The following is a 16,573-nucleotide window of genomic DNA, read 5'->3' as shown; positions in this document are numbered from 1 at the left end:
CCCAAGTCTCTCATTTCTACAACTTTGCAGTTTCAGAGGAATTTCTTTAAATCAGGTCTTCACCTAGTCAAGAGCATAGGAATTCAATTAGCAACGGAAACTGAGACCCTGGAACTGTAAAAGGTCATATTTGATTTCCTGATACAATGCCTCTGAATACAGCAGAAATGGGGGGCGTGGGAGGTCCCCGAGGCCAGTTTATTTTGTTTTTCTTGTTCATTTGTTTTGCATTTCAGGATGTTGTGATGTGTCTTGACCGTGTTTTGTTTGTTTGCTCTTTGGTTTCATTTACACGTTCCTTTGAAGAACTGCTCTCACACCGGGCTCCTTTTATGAAAAGTGTGAGGACGGGAGCTCAGCGAGGAAGGTGGGCCGCATCGCACTTTATTTTTTCTGGTATCCTGGGGAAATCCATACAGCATTGCCCCAAACGTGCCCATGAATCCAGTTGAGCCGCACATCAGGGGTCCCTGTTTCAGCCAGAGCCACCCCAAGCTAGGGCCCTGCATCACCTGCCCTCTGGGGTCAGAAGAGCCTCTTCTGACTCCTAGCTCTGAACCTGGATTTCTCGTCCACCATGTTTCTTCCCGCATTTCACGTCCCACAGGGATGGAACCCAAATGGTGCACAGCGATGGAGGCACCTGATGCGCAATCCCAAATGGATCCCGTGGCAGTCTGGTGGCCCGGGGCAGAGGGCAAGGTGGCGCTGCACGAGGACTAGTACTCACTGTGGGTGAGAAGAGCCAGGCTGTGCGCTGGTCAGTATGCTAAGTGCGCGAGCACAGAGCGCTGGTCAGTCTGCTGAGTGTGCATGCATAGTGCGCCGAGTGGTCCACTGTGTGTGTACAGTGCGCTGGGCGGCCCTGAGTGCGTGTGCACGGTGCACTGGGCAGTCCGCTGAGTGTGCATGCACGGTGCACTGGTTGGCCCGCTGAGTGTGTGCACACAGTGTGCTGGTCAGCCCACTGAGTGTGTGTGCATGGTGCACTGGTTGGCCCGCTGAGTGTGTGTGCATGGTACACTGGGTGGTCCACTGAGTGTGCGTGCACGGTGTGCTAGTCGGCCTACTGAGTGTGCACGCACAGTGCACTGGGTGGTCCACTGAGTGTGCGAGGTCAGTGGGCTGGGTGGCCCGCTGAGTGTGCGTGCACGGTGCATTGGGTGGTCTGCTGAGTGTGTGAGGTCAGTGCGCTGGGGGTCCTCTGAGTGTGCACGCACAGTGCGCTGGTTGGCCCGCTGAGTGTGCATGCACGGTACACTGGGCGGTTCGCTGAGTCTGTGCATGCATGGCGTGCTGGTTGGCCCGCTGAGTGTGTGTGCACGGTGCGCTGGGTGGCCTACTGAGTGTGCACACATGGTACACTGGGTGGTCTGCTGAGTGTGCGAGGTCAGTGCACTGGGGGGTCCTCTGAGTGCCCGCAGGAGACACTCTCTGCTGCTTCCACAGCTGCTGCCAGGGGCCCCGAGGGCGGACTCCTGTTAGCCACCCCAGCCCGGGTGTCCTCCCCGATCCAGCCACCCCCACAAACCCCACAAACCCGTTACCCAGAGGCCCCAGCAGCCCCCAGGTCTCCAGAACCGCTACCTATCATGTGACCGACCTGATTGATGGGGGCGGGGGCTGGGGAGGCCGGAACCAACTATTCTGACTAGGGTTTTTGTAGAATATGCGTATCACAGACCTTGTCTCTGCGTTAGTGTAGCGATGACTCATTTCTGGGTTGCTATCACCTCCATTTCTCCAGGGACGCCGGGAAGGCACCCATATTTGAGCTGCAAAGGCTGGCCTCAGGACGGAGAGTAACGGGCAAGCGGCCCTAGGTTCACACATGGGTGATATCTTTAACAGGTAAGATAAACAGAAATCCCACTGCAAACTCAGGAACTAGGAAATTCTAATCATTACTTAGAAGTCACATTTCTACTGTTCATCTTTACGTTAAAGTGTGTCGTACTCTCTAAATTTATACTTGCACCGAAACGAACATTTCCCAAAAGTGCATCTTAAAAATTTTCATCACAAGGGGAGCCTGCGTGGCTCAGATGGCCAAACATCTGCCTTGGGCTCAGGTCATGACCCCAGGATCCTGGGATCATCTCCTGGTGGGCTCCCTGCTCTGAGGGGCATGTGCTTCTCCCTCTGCCCCTCCCTTGTTTGTTCTCTCTCTCTCCCCAATAAATAAAATCTTTTAAAAATGCTCATCACAAGAAAAAAGAAATTGTAACCATAGGAGGTGATAGATGTTAACTGAACCGAGGTGGAGATCATTTCACAATGTATACACACATCACCACCTTGCGCCACTAAGGCTGTTACAATGTATCATGTTGCAGCCTGAATGTGTTACAATGTATCGCATTCTATGCCTGAAACTGTTACAATGTTATAGATCAATTATATCACAATAAAACTGGAGGAAAAAAATCGCTCAGGGAAAGAGGGTCTCCATGCGAATTAATAAAGAAAGAAAGTCTAATCAACAGGCCTAGAGTATCAGAAACCATAAGCAATCTAGGCCTACTGGAAACATAAATGTACAGATATCCTGTAAGCTAAAAATCACCGGTCTAGGGGCGCCTCGGTGGCTCAGTCGGTGAAGCGTCTGCCCTCAGCTCAGGTCATGATCCCGGGGTCCCGGAATCGAGTCCTACATTGGGCTCCCTGCTCAGTGGGGAGCCTGCTTCTCCCTCTCCCTCTGTCCCTCCCCTTGCTCTCTCTGTCAAAAAAAAAAATGAAGATTTCTTTTTTAAATAAATAAACTATGAGCCAGCTAAAGCAGGATTCTCTGCTTTTACTTTCTAGGAAATGAAAAATAAAGCCTAAGATTTCCCTATAATGGACCATTTTATTTTCACTTGGCCAAATGTTCAGCAGGAGAAGCAGTACGATATCATGTTTTAGGGGAAAAAAGTGCTCACTGCCCCATGTGAGTCGTGGGCTCAGATCTCAGGGGGTTTAGCATCTCTGTTCACGCTACCCTGCATCCCGCCCACCAGCTACGTCAGAAGCCACCAGCGCGTATGTCCTTCCAATGGTGAAGGCCACATGGCACCCGTGAATCCGTCACGGGGCACCAGCTCCTGCCACCAGACCTACCTAAGACCGGTGTGCGACGAATGCCATCATCACTCACCTGCGCTTAAAACCAGAGACGTGTGTTAAATAATCTCTTCATAGTAACGTGGGACAAGAGTGAAAATAAAAAATAAAGAACATCATGTCACCAATCCTGGATTCAGGCGCACCAACCTGCACTCAAAGGCGACACGTACGGTGATTGATTTGAAAAGAAATCAGAAGGCATTATAAGAAGCCCATTGGTTTCATTAAAAGTCCATGAGTCACTTTAAAACTTCAGATGGATTTGAATAAGTCCCTTTTTAAAAACTGGTATTAATCTTGTACATTAAATTTTAGGACCTGCATTTTGAGATGGCATCGGGCCAACTTGCAATTCCCAGATAGGGCATTAAGGAGCATTTGTAATTGGATTTTATAATAGAGAAAAGGCGGTAAGAATATAGCAAATTGATACTTTTACTTTATAGCTTTGGGATTTAAGAAGAAAATGCGAGACAGGGCCCCACACGTCGCTAGAACAAAGAGAGGCAAGGTGAGTTTTGGAGCTAACAGGGAAAAATGATTTGATTGCTTTTGAAACTAGTGGGGACGTTTTAAAAGTTCAGAAAGAAAACAAACTTCTTGATACTGCATGACTGCATTATTTGAAAGCAAAGATGATGCAAGAAGGAGGTGAAGTCACAGAAAGTGCTAGGGTCTTCTATGAAGGTGGTCTGTGAGTGAAGGGCTTAGGTTTCATCCTGAGCCCAGGGACACCCCAATGCATGGATGGAAACTTTGGATACCCCTGTACATGGAAGTCACAATAACGACCCATTTGAGAAAGCTGGGAACATGGTTTGAATGGTGTCCTCCAAAAATTCATGCCTACTTGGAGCGTCACAATGCCACCTTATTTGGAAATGGGTCTTTGCAGATGTTATTCGTTAAGGATCTTGAGACGAAATCATCCTGGATTTAGGTGGGCCCTAAATACAATGACTGGTTTCTTTATAAAAACAAGACGAGGAGACAAAAAGACACAGAGAATCCACGTGAAGATGGATGCAGAGACAGGAGGGACGTGGCCACCAGCCCAGTGACACCTGGAGTCCCAGACGCTGGAAGAGGCAGGAAGGGCACTCCTCTAGAGCCTTGGGAGGGAGCATAGCCCTACCCCTTCTGCAGCTCAGACTTCTGGTCTCAAGGGCTGTGAAAAAATATACTTCCGTTGTTTTAAGCCACCAAGTTTGTGGTAATTTGTCATGGCAGCTCTACAAACCCTACAAAACTGATACATCGAGATTTTAGGATCGTCTAAGAAACTTGGCCAGCCATTTGCAAAAACTTGACACAGCCTTTGGAAAGATCTTAATTATTTTGTTGTTTACCCCTGCAAAGAGCCATTACCGTCATTCTTTAAAATACCCCTACAAAGAGCCATAGAGAGAAAAATCTCTATAGTAGAGATCTATTGTTTGGGTTAGTTTTTATAGCTATCAAAATTTGATTAAAAAATATAAAGATATGCCAATTTCTAAATGTTTCTTTTTAAAAGCCTTAGGTTTCAATTCAAGATCAAGTGCACGCCACAAGTTATAAAATTGTCTCTCTCGAAGCTAAGCTACATGTTATGAAGATAAATCCTGAACTCATGACACCAGCATAAGTAGATATTTCGAGGAAAATGGAACCTTTCAGTATCTGTGAAAAAGGAACAGCTGCCAAATGTAAGAAGTGGAAATAAATATGGTTTACATAAAATTAGGCATTCACAGATTTTGACAACCAGGAGTTCACCCATGCTGCAATAAAAAAAAAAAAAAAAAAAAAAAAGATGTTCTAGTAAAATATATTCTCTCCTTTGTTAATTAGTTTCCACTTTGCAATTTGGAGTCAAACACAGCACAACAGGTAATCATCCAGAAGGTGATTATTATCTGGTAGACACTCGGAAGAGAAAAGGCAATATGAGCTATGACCCTAGCCCTCAAGGAGCTTCAAAACTGGTTACGGGAGATAAAGATTATCCACAGGAAGAACCAAAGCCACATACACCAGAGTGTGAGTCTCATGGTTTGAAGCCAGTTGAGGGGCAGGAACATCAAGCCAGCACGACCTTCTGTTCTCAGAGAGCGCAAGTGCACGAAGGCAGGGGGTTCTCAGCCTGGTGGACACCTGCATCCCTGTTCCTCCTCGTGAGGGGACGCTGAGCAGAACCTGGGAGGCCAAGGCACACTGCTCACACCCTACCGGGCACAATGCAGACACTCGCATGAAAAGAATGTCGATCCCAGATGTCAATGGTGCTGAAGCAATAGTTCAGAAACACGGCATCGCTCATATCCCAGCATCAGACGCCATGTCCTTCCTCAGCACATGAGAGTAAGGGAAATAAGTCTATTCTAAGAATAATCAGAAATGAGGTATAATAAACTTGAGCGGAGGCATGAAAGTCATGAAACGGAAGCCAACCTAGCAGCCTTCCGTGCTACGTATTTATCCACTGCACTCACCGCGTCGTAGGAGACTGTGCATTTTATGATATGTGTCCGGTTTTTATTTTTCTTCACTGCAGTGAAAATGTTATATGCTCAGGGATTTTTGTCTTTTTTTGTTCACTGCCTTATTCCCAACGGAAGGCATCGTGTGGGAAAGAGCGGGACTTCAGTATATATTTATTGAATGAAAGAATGAATGAATGAGATCCACTATTGTATTTTTCTTGGCAAAGCTATCTTTGTAAGGGTAGGAAAAATTACCTTGTCACTCAGGTTACACACATACAAGTCCTCTTTCTCCCTCTTTCATTTTTTTTTTTTTGAATTTAAATTCAGGGCTCTCCCTGCAATGCCTTCTGAATTTTGTTTGCCAATTCCCAGTGAAATTGCCTTATCGATTTTTTTTTCTTGATAGTTATGGAGACTTTTTACGCCTCATGATCAATGAATAAATCCTCATCATTGCAGTTTGGCCAATGCTGTTCTTCTCCTGATAGATGTACCAACTTTGGCCTCGCTCACAAATTTAGATTTCCAAACCTGCAATATCAGGATCAAATCCCCAATCATGGTAATGCTGGTTGAAGGGAGTCGCCATCTGTAGAGCCTTGGAGAGTTGGTCTATCCTAGCTACTCTTCACTCATGCTTGCATCTGTAAATCGGGTGAGTGTGATGGTTGGACAATGCGGACAGTGGGAGGTGGCACAGGGGCTCGGCCCTGGGTGGGCTGGTGGGATGGCACTGGGCTAGCAAGATACTGGGATGGAACCGGGGGTGGGGAGCAGGCTATTTGGGCAATGAGAGTCATGTTGCTGAGCTGTGGGCGTGTGAGGCTGAGGACCTAAGTGTTCGCATCCATAAGTGGTAAGAGAGAGAGACATGAAGGTGAATGAAAGTTTCCCTCTTTGTGGTCAGTTTTATGAGTAACGTGGAACCTTTTCCTTTGAAAGGGTTGGTTGTGATTTCAAGTGGAAATACGCTCTGGATGGGCAGGAGGATGCAAGTGAAAAGTGTAAAGACGACGTCGTGGAAGAGATGTGCAGGGAAGTGCCGTCACCTTTGTTCCATGTGGGCACTGGGGGTCTGATGGCACACGAACTCAAAAGACGGAGGACAAAATCTGAGCAGAAGGATCAGAGAAAGTGAGTTAGTACGAAGAAAAATTTTCCTCCATGAAAATCCCAGGCCCAGATGGCTTCACCGGTGAATCCTACCAATTGTTTAAAGGAGAAATTAACACCAACCCTTCACACTCGCTTTAAAACCAGGGGAGTGAGGGGACGCTTCCCACTCATTCTGCGAGGAGATTAGTACCCTGAGACCGAAAGCTGACAAATGCATCACCAGAAAGCAGATCTACAGATTTATCTTTTTTATGAATATAGATGTAAAAGCCCTCAAGGAAAAAAACACTAGCAAACCACATCCAGCAACATGTAAAAAGGATTATACGCTGTAACCAAGTGGGATTTATCCTACAATGTATGTTAAGGTTGATATTAAAATCCTGCTTCATGTAACGTATTACAGCAATAGAAAACAGGACAAAAACCATATAATGATGGTTTAAAACATTGAGTCAAAATGAGCTGGTCTAAAACAAGACCTAAACTATATATACAGCTCTTAGGAAAAAAATACAAAAGTAAAGGGGCGTCAACTCACATGAAACGGATGTTTTATACATAACACAAAGTGCAAAAGCAAACAAAAGAAAAAACACGTAAATCGAACTTCCTCATGATTACCGTATAATAAATTAAAATTGTATTTTAAAATTGCCTCACCATTAAAATACAATAGATTAAAATAAAATGAAAGGTGGGGAGGAAACGCAGAATGCAAGTACATATTTGCAAATAGATCCTATATCTGATAAATATGTATCTAACATGTTAATTTGAAAAAAAAAAAAAGTTTGACAACTCAATAAAAGCTAAGTAAAATGGGCAAAGATTCCAAACAGACATCTCTCCAAGGAAGATACATGACCCATAAGCCCGTGAAGAGATGCCCAATGTTATAAGGTTTCGGGGAAATGCACATCAGATGCACCGCTTCACACCCACTAGGAAGGATCCAGTCCAAAGTCAGATGTTAGCAAGCGTGTTGGCGAGGATGTGGAGAACCTAGAACCTCTATGTCGATACAAATGCAGCCACGTTTGAAAAGAAATCAGAAGTTATTCAAATGACTAAACAGAGTTATCGTCTGGCCCAGCTGTGCCACTCCTAGGTAAACACGCGAGAGAAACGCAGACGAATAGTCACGCAAAATCTTGTACGTGAATATCCAAGGCACATTGATGCATAATCTCCAAATAAGTGGGGACAACCCAAATGCCCATCAAAAGATGGCCCCACAAAATGCATCCTATCCATATGCTGCACTAGTATTGGGCGTAACGAAGTCCTGATAGATGCTCCAAGCGACAGCATGGACCAACGTTGAAAACATTCTGCTCCATCAAGGGAATCAGATACGAAGACCACACAGTATGTGATTCCATTTATATGAAAATGTACGGAAAAGGCAACACCATCGAGATGGGGTATTAGGGATGGCCTAAGTCTCTGGGCGCTGGGGGATTCGGTACTGGGTTTGGTTTTGGAGGGATGACGATATACAAAACTCAGGTGGGGTTGATGGTGGTGCCACTCTGTGAATGTACTAAGGGCACTTAATTGCACACATTAAACGCACCTGGTGTTCAACGAGGTTTAAATAAAGGATACGGATGAGAAGGTACAAGTGCAGACAAGCCCAGTGGGTCATTTACGAGACAATGAAGAAAGACAAGGATGTGATAAAAGCTGTGAAAAGGATTTGGGGGGCCAGAGGAAGTGCTTAGGGCATCCGAGTGGTCCTCCAGAGAACAGTTGCGATGAGATATGATGAAAAAGGAGGAGAAGGGCTAACTGGGCAGAGACAAGGGGACGAACCAAGAGCATAGAAAAATGAGAAGAAGCTGTGATGAGTAGGTGCCATTCGCTCGGGATGCTTTTTTGGAAAGATGGGACATCCGTGCATGCTTTGCACGAAGAAGTAGCGCAGAAAAACACACGTGATATTTATAAAGGGTGTTAAGTTGATGCTTAGGAGAGAAGAGAGGGAGCAATGAGGGGAAAAGAGATTCAGAGGTCCCGAAACGCACGGTAGATCTCGGAGAGCAAAGAGCAACAGGGTCATCTACCGTGTTCTCGGGATATTTTAGTGAAGAGGCGGGGGTCGCTCGAATGGTAGAAAAGGTTTCTGAGTCCGAACGGGAAGCATTTCCTTATTCCAAAGCTGTTCTTTCAAATCTGGCACAGATCCCAGTTATACTGGGTAGAAATGATGGTATTTCTCTGGGAGATCAGGTCGTGCATATGTGTACACTAAGCTGTGGACCTTTGAAATGCATTTATGCCGGCCAGCTGCTTGCGACTGCACCCATTTCACAGGACGCAGCCACCCCTCCGCGACATCTGAGCCCATAATCAAAGCCGTCATAGTGAATGGGACAAAAGTCGATCCATGAGCAGAATCAGCAGAGCCTTGCACCTGATGTACTTGCATAAAGACTTTTTAGCTTATCTGCATCCAACGGCTGTTAACACCAACGGAGGGTTGCATGGGGTGTTCTACAATATTTTTTCTTTTTCTTTTTTTTTTTTTTTTTATGCTGGGACTCGCACACTTCCTTCCAGAAAGCTGTTACTTTTTTTCTAACTAAAGGATACACTCGTTTAAGCATTAGACACAACACACCGGATCAATATGCTACAATGTAATTTAATCTGAGAAATATATTCATAGTGCCTAACGTGCAAGGAGTCGGCCCCTATCCAACTTGCATTTTTCTCCCTAAGAAATTCACTCTGAATTTGCCCCTTGTGACCGCCAGCTCCATGCTCCTAAGGCCAATGGACTCATGCAAGATCGATTGGGCAAAGCCAGGAAGGGGGCCTGGAGACTACGTCCCTGCCTGGCGTCCCGGGCATGACATGCGTGCATATGCATGCATTCCTTCTATGCTTCCTGCAAACTAGACTATTATGGGGTTTTTATGGGATTTCCAGGCAAACGTCTGCACAAAAGGAGGCTGGTCTCTGGCCAGAACTGCAAAGCCAGGGAGTGCTGCGTTCAGCCCGGTGGTCAAGACGCTTCCCACTCAGATTGCGTTTTGGAGATTTGTCTGTCATGCGACTTGAAGAGAAGGCAGACAAGATACCCAGGAAGCGTGGAGGTATTTATCTTCGTAGGGATTGTTTAAACACCATTCCTCTGACAGAACCATCGCCAGAATCTTAATCCCCAGCCCACGCCAATCAAGCTCATGTATTTCGATTTGCAGCTTCTCCCTGGAACATGCCACCTTCCGCCGGGGCGCAGGTGCCCATCCCGGCCGTCCTCGTCTGCACAATGATGCCTTTGTGCCTCTTCTTCCCCATACAGACAGCGGCCACCTGACGTTTAACAGCTGAAAAGGATCAACTGTTCATACCCTAGGTGTGAAGCAAAAGGAAGGAAACATCCAAAGGAAAGAAGGTAGCTTCTTTAGCTTCTTTTTTTTTTTTTCCGGATTAATAATCTGAAGAGACTCTGCAGACGTTCCCAGGAAAAGAGGGTTTTTAAGGTACATCCCACGTGACTGCTAACCCAAGCTGCCATGATACTCTGCAGATAATGTATTTATTCAATAGATGCCTCTACCAAGTGTGTCCCAACATTTTGACTTCCAAAAACCGCTATGCACATGAAAGAGCAAATGCCACCTTCCTTTAGGGAATTCTGAATCATTCATAAAGGACCAAGGGGACCCTCCACTGCGTGGCACAGGCTGGTCAACAGTTTTGCGCACGTGAGATTAAAAGAAAAATGTGGTTCTAATGTCTCCCCCGCCATCATTTTCTTCACTCAGAAAAATCGCTTCAGATCCCTGGGTGTCTCCACTCGCCTTTGAACAGGGAGGGAGCTTCTTTGCGGGGTTGGTTATGTCCACCTCTCTGTGAAGGCGGCCTCCCCGTTACAGGGCCTTGGCCCCAGTGAGTGGTTTCTGCATCTGCTCCCAGGGTCCCCTCAAGTCAGGACTTCTTGCTGAAAAAATCAAGTCAATGCAGTGGGCGTTGCCAGCCACCAGGAGGCAGAAGAGGAAAACCCAAGCCAACGGCCACCAAGGATGGAACAGGACCATGAACTTGTCCACTCCCGGGGTTCAGGTTCTGCACCAAGAACAAAGATCAGATGATGGTGTTTCCAAGTGAGGACTGAATGTGTAGAAAGTTGCCAATGAAGGAGACAATGAAATTGTCGGACAAGTTGGGGGGCGGCGGGCATTTCTTGGTTTTTCTTTTTGGCCAAGCCAATGCTCCCTTGTGCAATGTACACATCTTATAACTTTTATCTGGAGTGTATGTGCCTCCTGCCCCGCCCCGTGCCACCTCCCAGCCCAACATAGAAAGACACATGAGCAACCAATGCCCCAGGGACACCCAGAGCCTGTTCCCAGGAAGGCCAATCACCTCTACCACCCATCACAGAAGACACTACACTAAGGGTTCCTATGGTGTCCACCACCGACTTCCAATATCCCAGATTTTGCATGCTCCCACACAATTTCTCTTGCCTCTCGATCCTAGCTCCTGCCATTTGCCCCATATTCCGTTTACTTTTCTACTATTGCTTATTTTTCCCTCAATGCAACGCTTCACCTTTCCGCTCTACCCACTGAACTTTTTCACCCCATTTTCAATGCAACTCTTCCAGTGGGAAATCCTATCAGGGCAAAGCTGCCAGGAGAGGGAACATGGAGTTAGGAGGGTAGCATCAAGACGTGCAGGATCCTTGAAGGGGGAAATTATTTTTTCCCTTTACATACACGCTCATGAACTCTTCGGATCAATAGGATGTGTTGCATTTGTACTTTACAACAAAATGCTTTATAAAGCATAAGAACAAAGAAAATACAACAAAGAGTCTAAGAAAACAAAACATGGAAATTAGCAAATAGTGAACATCTTTAACTTCCAAAGAAAGAGGGATGGATGTAGGTCTGCACAGCACCTTGATGTTTTTCAACAGAGCTGCACAAGGCATCATTATAGGGACCCACCAAATCGTCATAGACGCAAAATGCTCATGCACGACGCACTCACTATACAATTCAGATCATAGGTCTTTATAGGAACTTGTCAATCCTGTGCCTCAAGGATTCCCAGACTCTTCCTACGGAGTCGAATCTCACATGGAACGCCAACATACCGAATGCATAAGACTGAAACTTCTCCAGCTGATGTCAAAGAGATGCTTCCCAATGCCACCCACCCAACCCTCCATTTTGGATGGAAACCAAGCCCTCACCAAGGAGACCAGAACCACAAAGGAGGATACGCCACTGCAGTATGCATATGGCTCACATCACGTGGCTCGTAATGTCACTGCTCTCTGTGCTCTGCAAGTAGACCACCTTTAGGTGGAACCAGTTCTGTGTTGAAATTCAAAGAAGTCATGAGCTCCCTGCACCTAAGCGAAGGTATGCAAGTACTGACTTTAAAAACAACTTTCAGGACACCCCTGCACAACCTTCCCTGAGACAACATTTCAGAGTAGCTCTAACACCTGAAAAACAGCAGGTGTTCCTGATACTTTTTTTGGATCCTGGAAAAAGTCAGTTACATAAATCCATGGGCAACATTTCTTACGGCTGTTCAATACCCATCAGGTGAGAAATCTGTTGAAGTCACCATCTGGCTCAGCAGTGTTGACTCCATGATGGGCAATATGCAACAGACAGGCGATGAATGGGCAACAGCAGTCACGCACAGCACTGGCTGATAATGAGTTAGATCTATGACGCCAAAGAGCTCTTATGTGACCCATTGATGGGTTGGGGTGGATCGCACACCACTGGCTGATAATGAGTAAGATCTATGATGCCAAAGAGCTCTTATGTGACCCATCGATGGGTTGGGGTGGATCGCACACCACTGGCTGATAATGAGTTAGATCTATGACGCCAAAGAGCTCTTCTGTGACCCATCGATGGGTTGGGGTGCATAGCACCCTCGTTGAGCACCCTAATAACAAACAAGCAAACAACAACCTGCTTGGAGGCATAGAAGACTATACCATAAGCATCAAATCACAATTTTGTGTCTAGATTAGCGATAAGTGTGTCAGACATTTTTTCATGTGATTATAGAAGCCAAATCTGATGTGAAGGAGGCATTTGGTGTCCTAACTCACTTGTGGTTTACCTGATTCATGCAATACTCTGATTGGTGAGGCTGGAGGTGGGATCTAGTGGAAAAACTAGACCCGTGGCTTTTGTCGGCTCTGGATTGCGATCCCAGAACTGCTCCCCCTCAGGTGTGTCACTGTGAGTCAACCCTATCACCTCCAAGCCTTTGTTTCTTTGTAAGTAAGGTAAGCAAACTCCTCCAGCAGGGTTTGTGAGGATTAAGTGAAAAGCTATAGCAATCCAGTGCTGGGCACACTGCAAAGGCTGTCTTTGATTTGCTGCTAATGCATAGGGGTCAGAGCATTTTGAAGCAAAAGTCATTTAAAGCATTCACGAAGCATCAGGTTGCAGGGCAACCAAAAAGGTAGTAGTAATACCATGGGAGGTCGATGGAAATGGATATTTGAAGGGGGGTAGAATTAACCGACTGTAGATGCAAAGGCAGGTGGGAGACAATGAGGAAACGGAGAGGCAAGAGCCACCAATAAATAAATCCCAGGTGTTTCCATCAGAAAGCATGAGAGAGGAGATTTCTCCTCTATATTGAAGGTCATTAAAAAACAAACAAAAAAACCAAGAGGCAGATTTGATGGAATTCAAGTGTTGGATATATATGCCTTCCTGAGGACCAAGGTGTAGACCTTGACAAATAGGAAATATGTTTCTAAAAGAGCATCTTCTCTGAAAATAAGGGGAACACCAGCTCAATCACCAGACTTGAGGCCGGCATGACAGCTAGGACAACCCATCCCCGTTTGCCCAAGATGACCCCAGTCTATCAGTAGCATATTAACAACTCTCCCAATATCCCGAGCTAGGCGGGCCTTATATGGGCGATGATGCAAGACCATGTCATGCAGTCGTGATGAAAGAAAACACTCATGTTTCAAAAAGCAAGCATGCAGATCCTCACACTTATACGACAAATGTCTTATAATAATAATTATTATTTTTTTGCATTGAAGTCCAGTGTACAGGGTGGCATTTGATAGATACCAGGCATTACATAGTTGGCCAGCGGCAATCGCTGTTGTAGATCAACGATGACACTACTCTGTTGTCCGGCGATACTAACACAAATGGAGATGACAAGGGGACCCGGTGTCCCGGATGCCGGTTCTCGGCTGGGTTTTTGCACGGTTTGTGCAATCGCCTTGGAAGGCAAGGAATGCTAGCAAGTTCTCTGGACACTGACGGAATTGGCTGCCTTCCTGAACATCACCGCACAGACACGGGGTGCGGCAGGACTCTAGTTCACGTCTTGTACATTCTGGAATCCATGTTTGTTCCATGTACCAGCCTCCTGCTTGTAGCACCCTTCCTCTTGTTAACCCTCTCTTCTGAGTGGGAAAATGGCATTTATTACTGCATAGAAATGATGATATCCAGCGATATTTTTCCATTTCTGAGACAGGAAAAGAGCATTTATGCACTAATGACTTTTTGAACAAGAAACTCAATATTTCAACGTTTTGCTCAAAACACATCTACTCGACTCAAAAGCACTAATTAGAGCGTGCGTCGCAGGCCTGTTGTGCCATTTTATTTGATCATCTTTTTAAATATCTGGATCCCAATGGTTTAAAAATATTTCTCTAGCCTCAAAATAGCGGCTTCCTTGACGCTACAGTACGAGTCGCGGTTTTTCAAGAGGATGGGAGCGAATGCACCGTCCCTGGTCGAGATAAACTAAGTCACATTTAAAAATCTCTACCACTGTTTATAATCAGTGAAGTTGGCACATGCCAGCCGGGCAAATAAAAGGGGGTCTGTGGTGTTCTTAGCGCCTCCACAGTAGCTCATTCGCGGAATGTAAATAGACTGGCATAGAGATGCTAAATTGATTCTTTGATTTCCATGTCACCCATCCCAGCTCCCTGTTACCTCGCACCACGATTTCTTTTTTAACATTCAGTAGCAAAAGGTAGACTTAAAATGTTTCAGTGAGAAAGACTCTAAAGGCAAACTTCTTTTCTTGAATGATATATAGGTATATATGTGTGTGCGTGTGTGTATAATTCACAGATGGATCATGAATGCATAATGCACATATGTGTGCATAATCCATAATCTCCATTTTCTTAAATTCTATATATGAATATATATGTGTGTGTATGATTCATACATGGATTATGAATCTCTAATATCAATATATATGTCTGTGTATAATCTATATATGGATCATGAATCCATAATGCACATACATATGTGCATGCATAATCCAAAATCCCCACATTTTCTTAAATTATATATATGAATATATATGTGTGTGGATGATCCATATATGGATCATGAATCCATAATATCAATATCTATGTGTGTATAATCTATATATGGATCATAAATCCATAATGCACATATATATGGGCATGCATAATCCATAATCCCATTTTCTTAAATTATATATATGAATATATATGTGTGTATATGATCCATAGATGGATCATGAATCCATAATGCACATATATGTGTATATAATCCATAATCCCCACATTTTCTTAAATTGTATATATGAATATGTGTGTGTGTATGATCCATATATGGATCATGAATCCATAATATCAATATATATGTGTGTATAATCTATATATGGATCATGAATCTATAATGCACATATATATGTCCATGCATAATCCATAATCCCTACATTTTCTTAAATTATATATGTGAATATATATATATATGTGTGTGTGTATATGATCCATAGATGGATCATGAGTCCATAATGCACATATGCATGCATAACCCATAATCCCCACATTTTCTTAAATTATATGAATATATATGTATGTGTGTATGATCCATACATGGATCATGAATCCATAATGCACATATGTGTGCTTGCATAATCCATAATACCCATATTTTCTTGAATTATATGTAGATGCACGCATGGATTTACATGTATGTATTATGTGTGTGTGCACATGGAGTATGTGTATGTGCATAATCCCCACCGCATTTTCCAGATCTGCACGTAACTTCACAAACAGGCCAAATTGATAAGAGATCACCATGTAGAGCTGCTTAATACAGCTCAGCGTGAAAGGGGGACAGTCAACATCCCTTGAAAGGGAACCTCTTCAGGAGCGTGCACACATCGTGTCTGTCACTCCACCAAAGCAACAATGTGTTCCATATCCTCGCTTCATTCAGAAAACAGAGCCCGGAGCTCGGCCGGGTGGGCTGCTGCCCGTGGCCCACAGCCGCTGCCTTTCGAAGGGCTCTGCTGCTGCTCCACGCGTGTTTCCTCTCTCTCCTCTTAGTGAGAAAGGGCCTTCATAAGAGATCAAGAAACACGATTTCCTGCTCCAAGCACGAGTGGCCGAGGCAAGTGCCCAGGGGCTGCCGAGAAACATCCAGGCATACATGCCCGAGTGGCTACGTGACAGCGGCCGAAGGGAGTCCACAGAGACCCCGGAAAGAAGAAAAAGAAACTGAAGTTGCACTACGACTGGGCTCCTGACGCTAAGGCACTGCATTTCCCTTACTGTAAAAAAAACCAATGGGGAATTTTGGAATTTTGAGGGCTCCGCGGATGCTCCAAAAGGCACAACTTTGCAAAACACCCGGGGGGGGGGGGTGAATTTGCCCTTCTCAGTTACAACTGCATTGCTGCCAGGCGTCCCACTCCATGGTCTTTCCACGGGTCTTCCCTACGTGAATGGTTTCACATGGAAATGAAAAAAATTTGCTCAAAATAAATTAAAACATCAAGGCGAAAATAAATTTTTTTTTCCCTAATATTTGCCTACTTGGAGGGCATATTCTCAGCTGTATTTTTTG

General features: G+C 45.1%; 1 protein-coding gene across 16 annotated transcripts in view; it reads right to left on the bottom strand.

Moving 5' to 3' along the window:
• The window catches only part of LOC140628113 (neuroligin-4, X-linked), a 330,655-nt gene that overhangs the window by 119,579 nt on the left and 194,503 nt on the right, over positions 1 to 16,573 (bottom strand). The window lies entirely within an intron of this gene.

The sequence above is a fragment of the Canis lupus genome, chromosome X (assembly GCF_048164855.1).
Source record: "Canis lupus baileyi chromosome X, mCanLup2.hap1, whole genome shotgun sequence".
NCBI lineage: Eukaryota > Metazoa > Chordata > Mammalia > Carnivora > Canidae > Canis > Canis lupus.
The sequence above is the reverse complement of the archived record's forward strand: the minus strand, read 5'-3'. Positions and strand labels throughout refer to the sequence as shown.